Source organism: Rattus norvegicus, chromosome 1, assembly GCF_036323735.1.
Source record: "Rattus norvegicus strain BN/NHsdMcwi chromosome 1, GRCr8, whole genome shotgun sequence".
NCBI classification, from domain to species: Eukaryota; Metazoa; Chordata; class Mammalia; order Rodentia; family Muridae; genus Rattus; species Rattus norvegicus.
In genome coordinates, this window is record NC_086019.1 from 101124714 (window position 1) to 101142513 (window position 17800).

Consider the following 17800-nt stretch of genomic DNA (forward strand, 5'->3'; position numbering starts at 1 on the left):
GTTCCCCAAAAGAAGCTGTGGTTTATGAGACTTTTCTGTTGCTTGTTAAAGAGTCTTTGGTTTGTTTGATCTTCCTGGTAGCTCAGTTGGTTAGGAACGACCTTCCCCATGAAGAGGGTGGAGGAATTCAAACATGGAGAGTTGGATACCTTTCTTGGTTGGGCTGGGTCAGCTTGTGTGACCTCACTATGATGTATCCAATGTTCCAGTCCTCCCCAGTGTTCTCTTTCCTGCTCTGAGTGTCACACGCTTACTTTCTCTGTGTCTTTGAGCAGGTGATGCTCTCCCTTTGGACTCAGCTTGCCCCCTCTCCCACCATGGGGAAGTTTTAGAAACCTCGTGCTATTCCAGAAAACAACCTAGCTGACCACTTTGATGGTAAGGCAAAGCTCTTATTTTTAGGTTCCTAATACCAATTTTCATGAAATGAATTCTGCATGTATCTACCATATCAGTATGGGAGGAAATGCATTTTAGAAGGCTAACATCAGACTCTGTATCTCTCTCCTACCAAGTGATGACACCAGGACACATGGGAGACAGGGAAGGACTTTGTGCTCATGGATAAGCACCATTGGACCCAGAAATGCTAAGCACACAGGATTGACTCTTTAAAGGGAGCAATATATAACCCATTTTTCTACCCAGAAGGCATGGGGGCAGATGTGGTTAATAGGTTGGTGACCTTAGTACTATTTGTGTGTCTGAAACCACAATGGATCCTTCCCTAGACTCTAATCATAAGCTTGTTTTTCTCTATCTAAAGAACTCATCATTATAGAAGCTGTCACAAGTACTTCACAAAAATGTTTTGATGTAGTCATGTCTTAAGCTTTGTTATGCACATGGGATTGAATCAGTTACCAGAAAATATTTCATCAAATTGTGCTGTGCTTAAATATGCCTAAAATAAACTACCTGGAGTCAGATTCCTATCCTGAGATGTGTTGAGCCCAACTGCCTTCTTTCCTCCTGCGGACCACTACTCTGCTGCCTGTGGAGCCTTCACATTGTCCACAGGGACAGGTCAAAGGGATATTCACATTTTATTTGGTTTTCATTTCTTTTAAATGCTTTTAATCGTGTATATATGGGAATATGCACATGTGTGCAGACGCCTATGGTGTTCAGAAGACAATGTAAGGTACCATTCAGCCAGAGTTACAAGCCACTGTTAGCCTCTAGATGATGGGGCAGAGAAAGCTCTGTCCATATGCTCCATGAAAAGTCTGGAACACAGTTCCAATGCAATCCTGCTCCGTGTATGTTCTTTGCTCAGCTACCTGAAACATTTGTCATGTTCCTAAGAATATACTGTTGGTCATGTGGCTCCTTACAAGAAACAAGGGTCCCCCACACCACTTCTGAAGCTACTAGGAAGAAAAGTAACAATGAAATAATTGTCCTCCAGTTTTTGTTTGTTTTTGTTATCTCCTTGGAGACAACAGTTATGAGCTCTAACATTTCCTTCCATAGTGCTTTGCCTGGACCTTCTTCAGGCTCATCTAATGTACAGTATGGAGAAGTGTATTCTTGTTCCTTCCCAACTACCATGCATGAGGCCTGACCCCCAAGTATAGTCACAGGGAACCCTAAACTCAAGGAGATATTAGACACAAACCTATTACCTCACCATTACCTGCTTCTCCTGCTAGGCTTTGGATGTCTGCCCCTCCACCCAACAGCTCAGTCCTGCCGTTTTCTAAAATTCAAGAGGTCTTCTAATGGGTTTTAGTGCTGAATGTAACACCAAAGCATGAGTTTAGACATTTTAAAAGATTGGTTGATTTTTGTACGTGAGTATTTTTTCTTCACATGCACAAGTGTACCAAGTGTGTGCAGTACTCATGGAGGCCAGATGGGGGCATCAGATCACCTAGAACTGGAGTTAACAGAGGATTGTGGGCCATCATGTTAGTGCTAGAGTTTAATCTGTGAGCAGTAAATGCTCTTAACTGATGAGCCTCCGTCCTAGACATTTAAAAGTCATTTACTTCCTGGTTTTTGATCTCTTATGTAACTATACTGAAATCCGTTCCCAGATGGAGATATAAGCAATGTTTGCACTCCCCTAGAGTCCCAACAACAAACTGAGGAATGACTGCACACAAGTTTACTCTAGAGAACCAATGAATGTATTGGGCTTCCTTATAAAGAATAGGTAGGAGGTTGATTACAGGGGTGTGAGTGTTCCTCCTACAGACTGAACCTGAAAATCCTTTACCCAGCAGGGATGAAAGCTTCCTCCTAGGTGTAATGACGGCATTTGCTTCCTCTAACTTTCCTAGCTTTTGTACTTACGCATAGTTTTATATGAACTTGACATTAGATATAGTCATCTGTGTGGAGGGAACCTCAGTTAAGAACCTTCATGAGCTCAAACTCTCAGGAAGCCTGTAGGATATTTTCTTAATTAGATCGATGGTGGAAGGCCCATTCCATTACAGGTAAAGTTGCCCTGGTGGTCCTAGGTTCTATAAGTAAGCAGGCTTAGCAAGCCATGAGGAACAAGGCAGTAAGCATCACCTGTCTGTGGCCTCTGCATCAGCTCCTGCCTCCAGGTTCCTGCTCTGTTTTGAGTTCCTCCCCTGACTCCCTTCAGTGACAGAGTACACTGTGGGAGGGCAAGCTGAATAAACCCTTTCTTCCCGCCAGTCGCCAGTGTTTCATCACAGCAACAGCAACTCTAATCTAACTAAGGCAGCCCTCTAATTCCGCTATGATATCACATGCAGTTAAGGCAGAGGTGTATACAACAATAGTAGGGAGCACTTAAATATTTAAATGAAAGTCTCGTGACTCTCCCCACCCTCCATGAAGGAGTGTAAATGGTCAACCAGCCTAGCTTGGATGAGCTTTGGTAAGCAGTAACCCCAAGGTGGTAGTTGCTGGCTCAGAGGACAGTCACAGGGCCTGATGGATTTTTAGAAACAGACCAGCACATCTCATGCTTCTCCAAAGATCCCATCTTGTATCCCTTTTTAGCTTCTACCCCAAGGCTGTGAGCTATCTCTACTTTCATCACAGTGGTTGTGTTTGCTGCTTGCGTTCTTTGTGGAAGTTTAATCATGAATCCTCCGGAGCCTGGCTTTATTAGATAAGTGTAATGTTGGTGCGATTCATCTCGACTTGGCATACATATTCACTTGCATTGTGAACACAATGGATGCATACAAATCTCCTCTCAGTTGGATGGGCATTCGCTTCGTTTGTAGATCTAGCAAATATAAATGATGCTGCTTATACATTCTTCATCCAAAGCTGTGGTGTACGTAAGTAGGAAGTATGCATTTCCACCAGGCAGGCATCTCAGAAAGTAATGGGTGGGCATACACTGGGCTTTATTGGATCCTGGCAAAGGGCTTCCTCATGTGTGAGTAAATGTTCCCTTGGTTCTGTATTCTCACTGATACTTCATAACTTCAATGTCTTTAGAATTCTCTCTTAATCTTTTATTAAATTTACTCTTCAATAGTTTCAACCAAGAGGAATAGCAAGGACCTGTTTGTTGTTGTTGTTGTTGTTGTTGTTGTTGTTGTTTTGTTTTGTATTGTTTTTGCAGGGGAGCCTCTGGGGCTTTCTTGGCTGACACATATGGAGGTACTCCCCACTTGTCACTGGCGGTTGTGTTTAGTAATCCCTGAGTATTCGTTACAGCATTAATCATTCATGCAGGCTATCACCCTTCTATTCTCATAGATTTATTGGATTTAACAAGTATAGTTCAGTTCCACTCCCTTCCTCTCTTGCTTCTCCCAGCCCCCTAGCTCAGTCTCTCTCTGTCCACTCCCAGTAACCCTGCTCTCTGTCTTCATACCCCCATGTTCTTATATCCCCCTCCACCCCAGTGACCCTGCTCTAGTCTCCCAGCTTCTAGGTATTCCAAGCTAAACACACAGATCTGACGATCAGAAGCTAAGTTCCACAAAGTAGTGAGAACACTAGAATTTGCCTGTTTATGTGTGGGTCACCTCACTCAGTAGAACCCTTGCCAGCTCCATCTTGTACCTCTAAGTTTCATAATTTTATTTTTAAGTCTAAATAAGTTTCCTCTATACGTATTACATTTTTGGTTATGTCTTTATCTCTTGGTGGATATCTAGACTATCTTCCTAGCTATGTCAGATAAAGCAGGAATAAACATGGATGAGCAAGAATTTCTGTAGTAGGATGTGGTACATTCGGGGAACATGCCCTGAATGGTGTGGCTAGGTCTCACAGTAGATGTATTTCTAGATTTTTGAGGAAATTGCAGTCCCACTGAGAGTGAATAAACATTCCTTATCTCTGGTACTCATCAGCATTTGTTGTCCTTTGTTTTTTTTTTTTTTCTTTTGGTTCTTTTTTTTCGGAGCTGGGGACCAAACCCAGGGCCTTGCGCTTCCTAGGCAAGCGCTCTACCACTGAGCTAAATTCCCAACCCCTGTCCTTTGTTTTTTAATGACAGCCATTCTGACTGGGATGAGACGGAATGTTAAAGTACTTTTAACCTGTATTCCCTGATAGAACTATGTTGTCCAGTTTTTAATTTTTATTTTTACTTAATTTGTTTATGACAGGATATTACTATGTAGCCTCTACTTGGCCCGGAATTCACTGTGTAATCCAGACTGGCTTCAAACTCACAGATATCTACCTGAGATTAAAGATGTGAGCCACTATGCCCAGCTGTTGATGAATTTTAAAGGTGTTTATTAGCTTGCTTCCCTCCCCCTTCTTTCTACCTCTCATTCTTTATGAAGACCTATGACCCCTTTTTGGATAAGTTGTTCATTTTTTAAAATGTTCTTTGGGAGTACACACGGACAGAACCATGGCTCCAGCTGCATATGTAGCAGAGGATGGCTTTGTTGGGCATCAATGGGAGGAGAAGCCCTTCATCCTGCCAAGGCTCAAGCCCTAGTGTCAGGGCAGGGAGGTGGAAGGGGGTGGGTAGGTGGGAGAACACTCTTATAGATGATGGGGGAGGGGGATGAGATGGGGGTTTATGGACAGGAAACTGGGAAAGGGGATAACACTTGAAATGTAAATTTAAAGAACCCAACAAAAAAAGGAAAAAAAAGTTCTTTGGGATGCTAGATATTAATCCTCTTTTGGATGAATAACTGGGGAAAGATTTTTTTTTCTGATTCTATGTTGGGCTTTTCCTTGATTGACAGTTTTCTTTGCTGCCTAGAAGCTTTTATTAGGTTGATGAGGGTCCGTAAGTCAAGCCGTTGGTCTTATTTTCTGAGTGACCAGAATCCTGGTTAAAAGTCCCTGGCTATACCTGTATTTTGTGGGTAATCCTTGTTTTTCTAGCGGTCTCAGATCCTGAAATCCCTGATCCTGTTTAGAGTGAATTTTTGGCAGGGTGAGAGCTAAGGATCTAGTCTTACCCATCTACACGTAGACAGCCACTTCTCCCAAATGGATCATTGAAGATGTTACGTTTTCTACAATGTATAATGCAGACATTTGCCAAAGTCAGATGGCTAAGTTGTGTGGACTTGTATCTAAATCGTCTATTCTCATCCCTTAATCTCTGTCTGCACTTTTATGCCAGCATCAAGCTGCCTCTAGCACATTGACTTAAAATTTTCCTTGCTCAATGGCTGTTATTCATAGATTTGGGGACACACACACACACACACACACACACACACACACACACACACACACATATAGTCAGAGGTAGAGATATATTGCAAAAATATACTCCATATTGTGTTCATGCAGCCTTTTTAGTTATCATTTTCTTTAGATTAAATTTCATGATTTTATTTTGACAACTAACTAAAATTCCTCAGTACATATCATACTTTCATTTCCCCCTTCACCTGTAAAGGTTTATCATTTTCTTTGGATGATCCAATCATTCTACCTTGCCCTCGGGTCCTATTATTTTACCCGCTCCCCATCCCATTCTGTTAATGTTGCTCTCTGCTAAGCTTTTTGTTTGAATTACTGAAATTCTCACATCCAGCTTCACTTCAGGTTGAATTTGTTTCAATCTTTCCTTTCAGTGAGCTCTGATTTTGTATCTTGTTTTACCCTTTTGTTTTACTCAGTTGTTTTTGTTTCCTTGGGCTTCTGTTGGTTCATTCAAATTGTCTTTAAGTGTGTGTGGGTGTTTTTGAATGTATTGGGTTCTTTGAACATGTTTATAATTGTGCTTTTGGACTCTGGCGTTTCATCTATCTACATTGCTGTCTCAGTTAGGTTTCTAACTAAAGAAGCATCATGACAAAAAGAAACAGGGAAGAAAAGGTTTACTGTATCTTACAGTTCTACATTACATCCTATTACTACAGGAAATCGGGGTCTGAAAACCTGGAGGCAGAAACACACAGAGGCCGCCGTGAAGGAGTGCTCTCCCTAGTTCACTGCCCTGAGACGGCACTCCTCAAGACAGTGTCAGCACAGTGAGATTGTGCTTCATGGTCTCTTTTCTAGGAAGTCCAAGCTGTTCTCTAAACTACAATGCCTTGATCTATTTTTTTTTTTTTTTTGCTAGACTTCCTCCCCAGGAAGAAACAGAAATAAGTCTACCCCTTGTCCTAATGTCTTAACAGTAAACTGAGGCACAATTCTGCCAAAGTTTACACTGGGGGAACACATGACTTTCTTGGGCTTCTTTATAGAGCATAGGTAAGAGTTTACTTAAAGAGTCGCCTCCCCCAACACACCTCATTTGGAAAGCTTTTACCCAGCAAGGGTGTTTCCCCCTAGCCACATACATGAAGCCTCCCACTCCGCCGTGTTTCCTAGCGTCCCTGAGACCAGGAGAAATCCAGGCAGAATTGCTTACTGCAGGTAGAAGAAAGAGAATGGATAATCAGGTAAGGATCTTCTGAGCCTCTCTACTCCTCCATGTTGGAATGTTAGCATGCTCACCTGGGACAGTCCTCCTGTAAGGGGGCACACCTGAACTCTCCAGTATGGTGCATCTCCTGTCCCACCACATATACACAGCATCCACACCAAATATTGTTTTTATCTTTCACTTCACTGTGTATGCCATCATGCTGACAGCCAGGCATTAAGCAATGGACCCATAGATGGCTACTTATGAACCCCAATGTTTCATATATATCCTATCCTGGTGTGGCTTGTATTGGTGTTTGTAGACTCCCAACTCTACCCTTGCCTTAGGATTCTTGGGCCTTTCTCCATCTGCATAAATAACCACAATCTCTGCACCATTGATAGATGTGACCTTTTCATGGACAAAATTGTTTGGGCTTTATTGCTTCCTATTCCATAGGCATCAGGAGAAAAGAAGCAGAAAAGCAAGAGGGAGAAATAAAAGTGTTTATTGGGTAATGCCAGTTGTTTAGGAAGGTGTTTCCTGATTGAAAAAAAAAGAAAAAAAACCCTTTTTGCTTGGTTTAGTAGAGGCTGGCATTCGAACCTAAATCCAAAATTGAAACTATAAACAGGTGACCAAAACTGGATGCCCTCAGAAGTAAGGAAAAGATAGAAATGCGTTGTGTGGAATGTTGCAACTGGAATTATTTTTGGGATTCTGAAAAGCAAACAAGAAGGGAGGAAGCCCATGATAATTGAGTCATCTGTGGGGAGTAGCCACAGTAATCTGGATCAGATCCACAGAAGAGAATGGAGAATTGGTAAACACTCTTCAGGCCAATCCTAGTCCAGCTATAATGGTCTGGTTATTCATTTGTCAACTTGCTCCACCATAGACTCAGGGCTTCTACTAACTGAAAAATGGGAATAGCAAAGTCTATCAGAGCTAGAGTTGTACGGTTGTGTGTCGAATAGTTCTGTGTTCCTGGAGGCAGGACGGAACACTGATGACCACTGACTCAGTAAGCATTTGTACCTACCATCTCTGCCTTCTGGCGAGCTGAGAGTCAGTACAAAAGGATTCTGTCATACAGATCTTAGTTGACTGTTCAAGGGACCCTGGTCTATTTTCTGCTGAGCTGGCTGCCTGAGAAGCATCATGGAATGAAACCCCTTGCTGAGTTCAGCCAGAGTCCTGTGTTATCCCATTGTGTGGCCCAAGAACCATCTTTCCTGCTCCACAGAGTATTCTCCTGGATACCGAAGCCCAGCCTTTTGCACCAGCTTTCAGAGAGCACTGGCCTCTGAAAAAGGAAGTCCACCTGCCTGCTTCAACATCCTAGTACCCCATCAGAGATCCAGAGTGATGGATAAGATAGGATGACCTCATCTGCCAAGCTGCCTTCAGTGGGTGTGGTGTACAGAGATGAGCAGCTAACTGATGATTCCCTTCCTTGCCTTATTCAGCAGTAATCCATCTCGTCTCTGGGCTATACACTGGCTTACCTTGTCTGAAAGTAGAAACCTCTTCTCAGAACCCTACAACGGAGTTTCAGTTTTTTTTTGTTTTTTTTTTTTTTTTTGGTTCTTTTTTTCCGGAGCTGGGGATCGAACCCAGGGCCTTGCACTTCCTAGGCAAGCGCTCTACCACTGAGCTAAATCCCCAACCCCCGGAGTTTCAGTTTTAACTGAGAGTGTCTAGCTGCATCATCTCAGGACTGACGCCAAATATCAGAGAGGTATGGTTTCTATAGGCTAGGAGCTGGGGCAAACTCAGATCTCTGGAACACTAGGTTTGAGAATCTGAAGTTTCTATGGAAAGCACAGGGAATAATTCATTCATATATTTTCACGGGTTGCCAGAGCATGTAAGTTGGCATTTGCCATGTGGGGCTGAGATGTTGCCCTCACTATAAATGGGTGAGTTGTTAATGCCAAAGCAGTTACACCAGCTGTTACCTGAGGAACTAGACGGCTTCTTATTTCTGATGGCTATACCAACATCATCTCTCAAACTAAAGAAATGTCAGAAATTATTACCAAAGCCTACAATAGACCTATGTGTAGGGATAAATGACTCAGGTACAGGTACTTTTTAGATTCTCCCCAGAGCAGACATCATTAGTCAATTCTAAATCTGGAAGTAGCCTTCTTAATATTCTACTCCATAAACTTATGCATGCAAGTCAAAGTACATGTCTGCTTCGTTCTGTGCTCAACTGCACTGTCATTGCACTTGTGATCTGTTCCCATACATGTTGCCTCCATGCATTCATACGAGTTCATTGCATATATAGATTATAACCATTATAACCACCATTCACTGTGCACCAGATTGTCTTAATATGATAGGATTCCAGAGGATAAATACAAGACCAAAGCCTACCAAGACAGCAATACTCTTCTCACTACAGGAAGTGCTCAATTTACAAGGGCCCTCCTACAAAATGCCACAGTCACCCTTGAGAAACTGAGTTGCTGATGGAAAATGAAGTGTCCAATGGAGAAGAGGAAGTCAGATGATGTCACCTACGGTATACATTGCTTCCCAGACATTTCCTAAGATCCTGAGATCCCGATAGAGGAAAGTAGAACACAGTGCCTTGTCTAGACAGATGACTTATTCCAATTCCAACACCTTTATTCTAGGGAAAGCTGCATAGATATATTTGTATACAGTAGGGCTGAGGAGATAACAGGATCAAGGCCAAGCCTGCATTAAGTCAGTGGCCAAGAAGCTGGCTATGAAGAATCCTATGAGCAGGCTTCAAAGGGATGATCAGAGGGAAGAGCTAATTGATCCATTGCTGGGAACCTAGTTCCAAGCTTGGAGAAAGCCCAGGTCATTTCTAGCCTAAGAAAAGTTGTAAATTCAAATTGTAAGAGAGGAAGAGGGAGTATATGGCACAGAGATTAATTTCAGAAGTCTTCTGGCTGTTCCCACAGTCTATCTGAGCATTCTTAATTACTGTGCACTCTCTGCTTCTTCTTAAAGTGGCTTATTCACTGTTACCATAGGAATCTCTTAGACACAAGGCTGATGAATCGGAGAATCAATTCAAGTGAGTCATTGTTGAAGATCTGTGGATTTACAGAGCAGAGGCCTGTCTGGGGAAGACAATACAATAGAAGGAGGAAGTGGAGGGTATAATGCCCTGAAATACAAACTGGAGTGGGCTCATGAAACTCCTCAACTCATAATATCTTGGAAATAGCCTGTGAAGTATTTATAAGGAAGTATAATTCTTCTGTGTCAAAAGGCTTAATGGAAGACTAGTTTACACTCCTACACATATGGCCACTCTGGGATTCAAATTCTTTGGTTGATTCAAAATTGGAAGTAAACTCTACTTCTACTGAGTTCATTGCTCTTGATGGGTCATGTACAACTCATTCTGCCTCATGCTGTTCACATGGTTTCTGCTATGCCTTCTTTCTAGAAAGTGACAAGTAAACATCCATGGATAGAAAGGGAAAAAAGGAAGGTAACACCTTTGATTGTAGAATCAGAGGGTAGAAAGAGTGGGAAAAATCCAGGATATCATTTCCATTCTGGTAATCCACTGATGACTGCAGGAAGCTTGTGATGGTTTTTCTTGGTTGTCAAGTTGACATACACGAAAAGAGGGGATCCTAATTGAAAAATTGCCTGTATCAGATTATCCTCTAGAGATGTCTAAGAATATTGTCTTGACTGCCACTTGATGTAGGAGGGCTCAGCCAACTATGGGAAGTACCATCCACAGGCAGGTGGGCCTGGGCTATAAAGGATGCTAGCTGATCATGGGTCTAAGAGCTAGCCAGTAACAGGACTCCACATGGTCTCTACCACAGGTTTTTGCCTTGAATTCCTTCCCTCAGTGAAGGACTGTGACCTCAAAGTACAAGTTGAAATAAACCCTTTCCTCCATAAGTTGCTTTATTTATGATGTTTATCACTCCAATAGGAAAAGCAAACTAAAACAAAGCTTTAAAATTCTTTTGGAGGGAGGCCCCCAGTAGTCCCATGACTGTAGTCATGGGACCATGTCATTTGGTACATATTAAGTCCACAAAAGGTCAGTCTGACATTGACTCTCTGTATTGAGTGCTGGAAGCACCCAGATCAGATTCTCACAATGATGTGAGCTCATGTTGCCCATACCCTCGCTATACTCATGATCTGGAAATTTTTCTATGCTTCTCCATAACTGCCTTTTGCAATTGAACCTGTATATCACTTTTGAAGTTCATTTCTAACAGTCCACTTCCATCTCAAAAAGGTTGTGACTCTCCCCCAAACAGCACCCACCTCAAATGAGGACCAAGTATGAGACCATGGGGGACATTTCAGTTCCCTTGGATCAATTAATTTAACTAGAGCACAGCTTTCTGATCTCTTTCAGGAAAATCCAATACACAGTGAAACAAAACCTCCCATAATACTATTTCCTTTGAAGACTAATGATTTTTCTAGTGATTTCTTTTCTAGCCATGTCAGATCTTTTCAAATGCTCTGGTTCAAATCTGAACAAATTTTTAAAGATTCCTGTTCATCTTTCTCTAGTCTTTGGTACATGAATACTGGAGGCAGAGATAAAATATTTAAGCCGTTGCCTCAAAATCTCCTTAGAGAGTTGTTAAAATGTCCCAATCAAAAGTATTTTATAGCCCAGGGCTAGGAGATGGCACAGTAGGTGAAAATATTTGCCAAAAGCCTGACAGTCTGAGTTCAGATCTCCATAGCCCAAATAAAAAGCTGTATGTGGTGGTGTCTATCTGTAGTGTCAGTCCTCCTGACAGAGTCAGAGTCACAGAGTCAGAGACAGAAACAGAGTCAGGAGAATCACCTGAGAGCTCTTGGGTGGACAAGCACTGCAATGGATGCAGGAGACAGCTGTTAGGATAAAATACTTCACAAAACAACTTAATGACCTCATAGTGTGGTCCATCATGGCAGGGAAGGCAAGGCGGCAGGAATGTATGTCTTCAGTTTCAAGAAGAGAGCAAGGCCAGTGCTCAATTCCCCTATTCCATTTTTTACATTCTAAGGTCCCCTCCCAGGGAACGGTTCTACCCACACAATTAAGATGGTTTTCCAACACAATTCTTGTCATCATGGCAATACCTCATAGATATCCTCAAAGGCTTGCTTTTTTGTTTTTTTTTTTTGTTTTTTTTGCATGTATTTCTTAATTTACATTTCAAAGGTCATTCCCTTTCCAGGTTTCCTGTCCATAAGCTCCCTACTGCCTTCACCTCCCTCATAAGGGTGTCCCCCCATCCACCCCACGTTAGCACCCCCCAACATTCCCCTACACTGAGGGTCTGCCCTTGGCAGTACCAAGGGCTTCCCCTTCCACTGGTGCCCCAACAAATCTATTCTCCACTACATATGCAGTTGGTGCCCTGGGTCAGTCCATGTATAGCCTTTGGGTAGTGGTTTAGTCCCTGGAAGCTCTGGTTGGTTGGCATTGTTGTTTTTATGGGGTTGCAAGACCCTTTAGCTCTTTTAATACTTCCTCTAATTCCCCCAAAGGGGGTCCTGTTCTCAGTTCAGTGGTTTGCTGCTAGCATTTACCTCTGTATTTGACATGCTCTAGTTGTGTCTCTCAGGAGAGATCTATATCTGGTCCCTTTCAGCATGCACTTCTTAGCTTCATCAATCTTATCTAGTTTGGGTGGTTGTATATATATGGGCCACATGTGGGTCAGGCTTTGAATGGCTGTTCCTTCAGTCTCTGTTCTAAACTTTGCCTCCATATCCCCTCCTATAGATATTTTTGTTCCCCCATTTAAGAAAGAATAGAAGCATCCACATTTTGCTCATCCTTCTTGAGCTTCCTGTGGTCTATAGATTGCATCTTGGGTAATTCAAGCTTTTGGGCTAATATCCACTTATCAGTAAGTGCATACCATGTGTGTTTTTCTGTGATTTGCTTACCTCACTCAGGATGATATTTTCTAGTTCATTCCATTTTCCAATGAATTTCATTAAATCATTGTTTTTTATTGCTGAGTAGTACTCCGTTGTGTAGATGTATCACATATTTTGAATCCATTCCTCTGTTGAAGGGCATTTGGGTTCTTTCCAGCTTCTGGCTATTATAAATAAGGATACTATGAACATAGTAGGGCACTTGTCTTTGTTGTATGTTGGAGAATATTTTGGGTGTATGTCCAGGAGAGGTATAGCTGAGTCCTCAGGTAGTGGAATGCCCAATTTTCTGAGGAACCTCCAGAGTGATTTGTAGAGTGGTTATACCAGTCTGCAATCACCAACAATGGAGGAGTGTTTCTCTTTCTCCACATCCTCACTAGCATCTACGATCACATGAGTTTTTATCTCAGCTATTCTGACTGGTGCAAGGTGGAATCTCGGGATTGTTTTGACTTACACTTCCCTGATGACTAAGGACGTTGAACATTTCTTTAGGTGCTTTTTGGCCATTCGATATTCCTCAGCTGAGAATGTTTTGTTTAACTCTGTACTCCATTTTTAATAGAGTTATTTGGCTCTCTGGAGTCTAACTCAAAGGCTTGATCTTAATCCCTTACAGGTATGCTAAGAGTATTCCCTCCTAGATGATTCAAGATTCTCTCAAATAGACAGCTGACACTATTGAATAATGTATTTCATAACATATGTGCTAATTAGTGTTTTTGTCAACTTGATACAAGCTCGTGTCATCCTGGAAGAAGGAACCTCGGTGGACAAGATGTTTGCATTAGATTGGTCTGTAGGTAGTTATATGAGGCATTTTTTGACTAATAGTTGACATGGAAGGCATCAGCCCACTGTTTGTAGTTACAGCCCTGGGCATGTGGTCCTAGGTTGTATAGAAAAACAAAAAAGCTAGCCAAGCATAGAAAGCAAGCCAGTAAGCAGTGCTTATCCATAGTCTTTGCTTCAGTTCCTGCTTTCAGGTTTCAACCTTGAGTTCCTGCCCTGATATTCCTTCATGATCAACTGTAAGCTGTAAGTTGAAAGAAAATCTTCCCTCCCCTTGTTGGCTTTGCCAAGGTGCTTTTTACATCAATTGAAAGAAAACTAGGACACCTGCCTTGGAAAATTATAATCAAGCATATTGGGAACAAAGTAGATCGCCAAACAGGATCTTTCTGGGTACATCTGTATTACATTCAGCGCATCTGAAGCACCACATGCTGTTAGAATCAATCTTTGAGCTACTATATTTGTGCATGCTTCAATCCCATGAGGGCTGTGTGACCACATCTCCTTTAGCATGTAAGGAAGAGACTGGATTTGGGCTTCTGAGAAACGCAACAATGAGAAATGCAAAAATGAGAAGCATGGGCAATGTAGCATTCAAAACTCTTCTTCTACACCTTTCAGAAATTAGAAGGTCTCCCCAGATGTCTGATGCTGACTCCTTGCCTATCAGGTTGAAGCAAAAGACGGAAGTTCATGACAAATCAGAAAATAATAATTTGGAAATCAATAGAAAGGCCCATGTGCTTAGAAAGAGACACATCTAGAATCATCTTATTAAAAACATCTTTCAATAAGAGCACAAAAGATTTGATAAGGTAGCCTTGACTTTGGTGAAGACTAGACCCATTCAAAGCTAGTAATGTTTAGTTTGACCAGCAGCAAGGGATTTCACAGGTACAAAGTCAGATTCACCTCTCTGCTATTGCTGGGCACTGACTGTCTCCAGACCCTCAGCTCAACTCACTGGCTCATTTAATCCTCACTGAAGCTCAAGCTTCTAACCCATTCTTAATCCTTGTCTACCTGACATATGGTGAAGGTTTAGGCAAGGTCATCTCCTGAATAGAGGAGGATCTGATTGGAATTAGTTTTTCTGGCTTTACTATTGTCACTATGCTGTGACAGAAAATTCCCAGAGGACACAGAGCTTGAGCCGTGGGAAGGGATCATCCAGAGGTAGACTCTAGTGTCCTGCCCTTGAACCCCTCTGTGGAAAAGAGTGCAGGAGGTATGACTCAGCACATCACTTAGCTGCCTTGCCTTACTCTTCCTCCTTCTCTTGGGATGGTCCTCTGTCATGGTGTCATGATTACTACCTTCCTATCATTATCTCTGCTGCTATTAATAACACATGAATAATTCAAACAGTAAACTTAGAGGCGCCTGGCTTCTCTTCTACCCTGGGGAGCTGCCAAAGATAGCTCAGCCCCTGGCAACCATATAGTTGCTTGGGGAGGGCAAGAGGATTGCTAAGGGGAAGCATCATTTTCTTCAATTGCGCATTTCTTCTGATTGCATACTATGTCCCTGAGAGGATGGGGAGTCTCGTCACAGTGCAATTCCCTCAGTGTACTAGAAGTCAGGGGAGAGCATCAGCAGTGTTGGATGGCACTGGTGTCTGCTTTCAGGTCAATCAGCTAATATTTCCTCATGATTTTTTCAGATAAAATCTGTCCAGGGCTGGGTGGGCATGGGAGCAGTTACTAGGAAACCCTCTTGTTATGAATCTGGTGCTGAGTATTGGGTACCCTCTAGAGAAACCTGTGAGAAGCCATCTTGGGATGATGGGTAGCCTGCTGTGGCTTCTCCTGACTTCTTTGTGTGTGTGTGTGTGTGTGTGTGTGTGTGTGTGTGGTGTGGTGTGTGTGTGTGTGTGTGTGTGTGTGTGTGTGTATACTATGAACAATGAAGAGAAAAATAGGCTGTGCTCTCTCTATAACCCAACTGCTACTGAAAAATGAGACCCCAGAGGAGACAGAGAGTTGTTTCTTTCTCCTAGTTGCCAGCCTAGTGACTAGTCCTCCCTATTTACCCAGGAGTGTTCTGAGCTTAACCCTGAATGTCTGACCTTTGTAATTTTTCAAAGATTTATTTTGCGTGTCTGAGTGTTTGCCTGCATGTATATAAGTATACCATTTACATGCAGTATTTGCATCTGCAGAAGCCAGGGAGGGCATCAGAGCCCTAGGAACTGGAGTTACAGTTAGTTGTGGCTCCTGGGAACAGAAATTGAATCCTCTGCTAAAGCAGCGAGTGCTCTTATCTACAGAGCCATTTTTCTAGTTCCAATCTCCATGTTTTACAAAAAAAAAAAAAAAAAAAACAAAAACAAAAAAAACCCCTTCATAATAAACAAGTCAAGTTGGTGAACCCAGAGTCCAAATGATGGTTCATGGACAAAATATCACACACACACACATACACACACACACACACACACACACACACACACACACACACACATGATGACAAACCCATTCTTCAGAAAAGGTTCTGCTTTTAAAACTGAAAATGAGTAAAATCTGAATATTCTGCATGCCCATGACAATGTGTAAAGTGGACCCTCATATCCTTGGCAGGAGGATAAAGAATCTACTAACACTTTAAACTTAGAACTTTGTCTTAATAAAAACAAAAGGTGTGGGTTGGATGAGGAAGCGCTGGCCTGGAAGTTAACAGTCCATATTGCTGAGGACACAACTCACAAACAAGGGGACCTCAGTCCAGTTGCTGAAAGTGGCCTTTAACGCCAGCTTCCTGGCCTCTGTTGTTTTCTCTGGGCATTAAGCTCACATGCACAAAAGCACACAAAAACCCACAATTAAAAAAGAAAGAAGGAAATTTGAACCTTTTTCTTAGAAATTTTCACATGAGAAACTATCAAAGATGGTAAGAGAAATTTCACATTTTCCTTAACTTATATTAAACGAAAATAGGACCAAATGAAACAGACCACCAATTACATTACAGAACAATTAAGGTTATAATTCTTTCAAAGGCAACATTTGCCATGTAATAATCACCTTTTTTTCTATGACCACATATTATTTTTCCTCTTGTCACTAAGGAAACCATAGATGTATATCCTAGTCATGCGTATTTAATTTGGACAACTATCGGAACAGTCTCAGAGAAGAAAGCCTCCTTGGGTTCCTACAAGCAGTGATTGCTGCCCATCATCAGCTTACTGCGTTAGTTTGCTCCTATGATGAGACAGAAGACCTTGGCCAAAGGGGCAGAGTTGAAAAGCTGTTCATTTCTTGGCAACCAGGATGGAGAGAAAAAGATAGGAAGGAGCCAGAACAAGACCGAGCCCCCAGAAGACCCCTCTCCAGAGATGGAGGTCCTTCAGGACCTGCCCACAATGCAGTTTCCTTCTAAAGCAATGCCATAAGCTAGGGACCAAGCTTTCCACACAGGCCTATGGAAAAATGCTCAAATCCATATTCTACCATCGAATAATTCCAAATTTATAAACAAATCCCAAGGTGCACATGGTCATATTGATACATTAGCAAAGACTATCAGAAAATATGTTAAAAAAAGAGAGAGGACCTCCATAGTTTCAAGGATATAGTACTTTTCCTTATTACATAAGAGCAATCTTTTTAATTCTGGTGGGAAGAATGATCAATTGAAAGTTAAGGGATTCTGAAACATTGTAGCAAACACTGAAACCTGAGAACCAAAAAATATCAGTACTACTCAAATTTCCCAAATCAATTACAGTGCTGGAGTCTGTCACTCCTACAACTGTGGAAGACTAGGAGAAGGCGTTATCTCTATGGAGTCACGAGAAGCCCAGCGTCAGAAGGCAGCATCCTGACACAGGTGGTAACAACTCATGGCGAGACTTTGGCTCTGGGACCATCTTGGCACGGTGGGGTACTCCCACAGGTGAAAACTCACAGCAGTTGAGTCTCAGGGAAGTCTCAACAAGTGAAAGGTCAGAATAAGTGAGATCTTACACCTGGAAGGGCTTAAGCTCAGGTGAGCCCTCAGGGCAGGTGAAATCCCAGAACAAGAAGCTACTGCGCAGATGTGACTCAACAGCTGAGAAACCGAAGCCCAGGTGTCACCTCCATGTAAGTAAGACATGAGCCCTCTACCCGTGACTCACCTTTCCTGATCTTAAGAATGGATCTTCGCCTGGGTTCGGTCCCCAGCTCCGAAAAAAAAAAAAAGAATGGATCTTCGTTTTAAGTAACAATATGTCTTGTTTTCCCAGCAGTCTTATTTGCAACTCCCCAAACTCATAAGTACTCCCATAAACAAAGTGAAACAAACACCTAGACC

General features: G+C 42.2%; 1 long non-coding RNA gene across 5 annotated transcripts in view; it reads left to right on the forward strand.

The window, feature by feature from the left end:
• Positions 1 to 213: 213 nt before the first annotated feature.
• The window catches only part of LOC102548815 (uncharacterized), a 56640-nt gene continuing 39053 nt past the window's right edge, over positions 214 to 17800 (forward strand). For 3 of the 5 annotated variants that reach the window (XR_010063001.1, XR_005499013.2, XR_005499015.2), the window contains exon 1: positions 227 to 378. This is a non-coding gene — a long non-coding RNA (uncharacterized LOC102548815). Of the gene's footprint in view, positions 379 to 17800 lie in introns of all 5 variants that reach the window. The other 2 variants (XR_010062999.1, XR_010063000.1) reach the window with 2 other exon arrangements.